We start from the raw sequence: 5,000 nt of genomic DNA, 5'->3' as shown, positions 1-5,000 counted from the left end.
GAATCAGCGGGACGAATTTGAATTCGTGACCGACTCTCTGACACCGAATCGCCGCAAACGCGTTTCGATTTTTCGGCTTCGGTACCTCCCATCAGACTTTGACTGGCCATATCTCCGGACTCACGTGTCGCAGCCGGGACCTTCAGGTACCGTTCGACGCGTCTAACCCTGCCCCGTCGAATGGCGCCCCTCGCGGTGTGGTCCGATTTCCGCATTTTGGTCAGATTTGCCTCCAAATTTTTCAGATTGAGTTGACGAATGCCCCCTACGGGGTAACCTCTTGCCCTTTCGGACATGGTCCCTGTGACTTAATTTCCGCCTTTTGCTCAATCGTTTCCCCATTTATAATTAATTTTAAAAATCGGGTTACTCAGTTCTGGTTTACCAGTTCCCTCTTCGGACTTAGTTTTTGGTTAATCATTTCCGGTTCACCAGTTCCCGTTTTGGACTTAGTCTCTGCGGGCCGTTTCTCATCTTTTGGTTCATCAGTTCCCCTCTTTTAATAATTTTTTGGCTGCTTTCGTTTGATCATTTCCCTGCCTTCTGGGTGACTTTTGCCCCTTAGGACTTCATCGCCGCACATTATTTTCGACTTCTGGTTGATCATTTCACCCCTTTTAATCATTTTTGCAACTTTTGGTTAACCATTTCACCCAGCTTCTGGTTAACCATTTCCCCTTTGGGACTTAGTCTCTGAGCATTCTTTTGGGATTCTGGTTAATCATTTGCCAATTTTTAAAAAATGTTGCCGCTTTTGTTTAATGCTTTCTGGTCAACCTTTCCCTCTTTCAGACTTCACCGCGGCACATTGCTTTAGCCTCCTGGTTAATCATTTCACCCCTTTTAATCATTTTTGCAACTTTTGGTTAACCATTTCCCCCAGCTTCTGGTTAACCATTTCCCCTTTGGGACTTGGTCTCTGAGCATTCTTTTGGGATTCTGGTTAATCATTTGCCAATTTTTTAAAAATGTTGCCACTTTTGTTTAATGCTTTCTGGTCAACCTTTCCCTCTTTCAGACTTCACCGCGGCACATTGCTTCAGCCTCCTGGTTAATCATTTCACCCCTTTTAATCATTTTTGCAACTTTTGGTTAACCATTTCCCCCAGCTTCTGGTTAACCATTTCCCCTTTGGGACTTAGTCTCTGAGCATTCTTTTGGGATTCTGGTTAATCATTTGCCAATTTTTAAAAAATGTTGCCACTTTTGTTTAATGCTTTCTGGTCAACCTTTCCCTCTTTCAGACTTCACCGCGGCACATTGCTCCAGCCTCCTGGTTAATCATTTCACCCCTTTTAATCATTTTTGCAACTTTTGGTTAACCATTTCCCCCAGCTTCTGGTTAACCATTTCCCCTTTGGGACTTAGTCTCTGAGCATTCTTTTGGGATTCTGGTTAATCATTTGCCAATTTTTTAAAAATGTTGCCACTTTTGTTTAATGCTTTCTGGTCAACCTTTCCCTCTTTCAGACTTCACCGCGGCACATTGCTTTAGCCTCCTGGTTAATCATTTCACCCCTTTTAATCATTTTTGCAACTTTTGGTTAACCATTTCCCCCAGCTTCTGGTTAACCATTTCCCCTTTGGGACTTAGTCTCTGAGCATTCTTTTGGGATTCTGGTTAATCATTTGCCAATTTTTAAAAAATGTTGCCACTTTTGTTTAATGCTTTCTGGTCAACCTTTCCCTCTTTCAGACTTCACCGCGGCACATTGCTTCAGCCTCCTGGTTAATCATTTCACCCCTTTTAATCATTTTTGCAACTTTTGGTTAACCATTTCCCCCAGCTTCTGGTTAACCATTTCCCCTTTGGGACTTAGTCTCTGAGCATTCTTTTGGGATTCTGGTTAATCATTTGCCAATTTTTAAAAAATGTTGCCGCTTTTGTTTAATGCTTTCTGGTCAACCTTTCCCTCTTTCAGACTTCACCGCGGCACATTGCTTTAGCCTCCTGGTTAATCATTTCACCCCTTTTAATCATTTTTGCAACTTTTGGTTAACCATTTCCCCCAGCTTCTGGTTAACCATTTCCCCTTTGGGACTTGGTCTCTGAGCATTCTTTTGGGATTCTGGTTAATCATTTGCCAATTTTTTAAAAATGTTGCCACTTTTGTTTAATGCTTTCTGGTCAACCTTTCCCTCTTTCAGACTTCACCGCGGCACATTGCTTCAGCCTCCTGGTTAATCATTTCACCCCTTTTAATCATTTTTGCAACTTTTGGTTAACCATTTCCCCCAGCTTCTGGTTAACCATTTCCCCTTTGGGACTTAGTCTCTGAGCATTCTTTTGGGATTCTGGTTAATCATTTGCCAATTTTTAAAAAATGTTGCCACTTTTGTTTAATGCTTTCTGGTCAACCTTTCCCTCTTTCAGACTTCACCGCGGCACATTGCTCCAGCCTCCTGGTTAATCATTTCACCCCTTTTAATCATTTTTGCAACTTTTGGTTAACCATTTCCCCCAGCTTCTGGTTAACCATTTCCCCTATGGGACTTAGTCTCTGAGCATTCTTTTGGGATTCTGGTTAATCATTTGCCAATTTTTAAAAAATGTTGCCGCTTTTGTTTAATGCTTTCTGGTCAACCTTTCCCTCTTTCAGACTTCACCGCGGCACATTGCTTTAGCCTCCTGGTTAATCATTTCACCCCTTTTAATCATTTTTGCAACTTTTGGTTAACCATTTCCCCCAGCTTCTGGTTAACCATTTCCCCTTTGGGACTTAGTCTCTGAGCATTCTTTTGGGATTCTGGTTAATCATTTGCCACTTTTTAAAAAATGTTGCCGCTTTTGTTTAATCGTTTCCCTGCTATGTGGTCAACCTTTTCCCCTTTCAGACTTCATCGCCGCGCATTGTTGTCGACTTCTGGTTAATCATTTTTCCCCTTTAAATCTTTTTTTGCCACTTTCGGTTAACCATTTCACCCAGCTTCTGGTTAACCATTTGCCCCATTATACTGAATTTTTCCGCTTTGGTTTAATCATTTCCCTGCTTTCTTGTCAACCTTTTCCCCTTTTGGACTTCGCCGCCGCACTTTGCTTTTGCCTTCTGGTTAAACATTTCTCCCCTTTTAATCCTTTTTCCCACTTTTGGTTCACCAGTTCACCCAGCTTCTGGTTAACCATTTCCCCTTTGGGACTTAAGTCTCTGAGCATTCTTTTGGGATTCTGGTTAACCATTTGCCACTTTTTTAAAAATGTTGCCGCTTTTGTTTAATGCTTTCCCTGCTTTCTGGTCAACCTTTTCCCCTTACGACTTCGCCGCCGCACTTTGCTTTCGCCTTCTGGTTAATCATTTCACCCCTTTTAATCCTTTTTCCCACTTTGGGTTGGACAGTTCACCCAGCTACTGGTTAACCATTTCCCCTTTGGGACTTAAGTCTCTGAGCATTCTTTTGTGATTCTGGTTCACCATTTGTCCCTTTTTAAAAGATATTGCTGCTTTTGATTAAACCTTTCCCTGCTTTGCGGTCGACCTATTCCTCTTTCAGACTTCATCGCCGCACCTTGTTTTCGACATCTGGTTCAACATTTCTCCCCTTTTAATCCTTTTTCCCACTTTTGGTTAAGCAGTTCACCCAGCTTCTGGTTCACCATTTGCCCCTTTTTACTGAATTTTTCTGCTTTTGTTTAATCATTTCCCTGCTTTGCGGTCGACCTATTCCTCTTTCAGACTTCATCGCCGCGCATTGTTTTCGACATCTGGTTCAACATTTCTCCCCTTTTAATCCTCTTTCCCACTTTTGGTTAAGCAGTTCACCCAACTTCTGGTTAACCATTTGCCCCTTCTTACTGAATTTTTCTGCTTTTGTTTAATCATTTCCCTGCTTTATGGTCAACCTTTTCCCCTTTAGGACTTCGCCGCCGCACTTTGCTTTCGCCTTCTGGTTAATCATTTCACAACATTTTAATCCTTTTTCCCACTTTTGGTTAAACAGTTCACCCAGCTTCTGGTTAACCATTTGCCCCTTTGGGACTTAAGTCTCTGAGCATTCTTTTGGGATTCTGGTTCACCATTTGTCCCTTTTTAAAAGATATTGCTGCTTCTGTTTAATCCTTTCCCTGCTTTGCGGTCAACCTTTTCCTCTTTCAGACTTCATCGCCGCGCATTGTTTTCGACATCTGGTTCAACATTTCTCCCCTTTTAATCCTCTTTCCCACTTTTGGTTAAGCAGTTCACCCAACTTCTGGTTCACCACTTGCCCCTTTTTACTGAATTTTTCTGCTTTTGTTTAATCATTTCCCTGCTTTCCGGTCAACCTTTCCCTCTTTCAGACTTAATCGCCGCACATTGTTGTCGACTTCTGGTTGATCAGTTCACCCCTTTTTTATCCTTTTTCCCACTTTGGGTTAAGCAGTTCACCCAGCTTCTGGTTAACCATTTGCCCCTTTGGCACTTAAGTCTCTGAGCATTCTTTTGGGATTCTGGTAAACCATTTGTCCCTTTTTAAAAAATGCTGCTGCTTTTGTTTAATGCTTGCCCTGCTTTGCGGTCGATCATTTCACCCCTTTTAATCCATTTTTGCCACTTTGGGTTAAACAGTTCACACAACTTCTGGTTCACCATTTCACATTTCGGAACTTTTATTCCCACCATTACTTTGGGCTTCTGGTTCATCATTTCACGCTGTTTTACAAATCTTTGCCGCTTCACTTTTAATCCACAAACCGTGGCTCGCTTTCGGGTGGGGGGGGGGGGTAGCGGGTTTGGGCCGGGCACTCGACATCCCGGTGTGCGACCGGGTTCGTTCTGGTACCGCTCGGTGCCCCTCGTCCTGCTCTTGCCGCGGAAGCAAACCAGACGACCGTCGGTCTCACGCCCGAGGGGAGAGGAGGCGGAAAGCGGTTTGCAGCCTTTCGCTGTACCTCCGGCGGGCAGCGCCGCACCTCCGAGTGCTCGGTACCGTTCGCTGCACCTCGTCCGGCCGCACGCAGCGAGCCAAACCCGGAGGAAATCGGCCTGTGCCTTCTCGAGATATGGGCCTCCGGGTGGGACGGACAA

Source organism: Heptranchias perlo, unplaced genomic scaffold (assembly GCF_035084215.1).
Source record: "Heptranchias perlo isolate sHepPer1 unplaced genomic scaffold, sHepPer1.hap1 HAP1_SCAFFOLD_1126, whole genome shotgun sequence".
Taxonomy (NCBI): Eukaryota; Metazoa; Chordata; class Chondrichthyes; order Hexanchiformes; family Hexanchidae; genus Heptranchias; species Heptranchias perlo.
The sequence above is the reverse complement of the archived record's forward strand: the minus strand, read 5'-3'. Positions refer to the sequence as shown.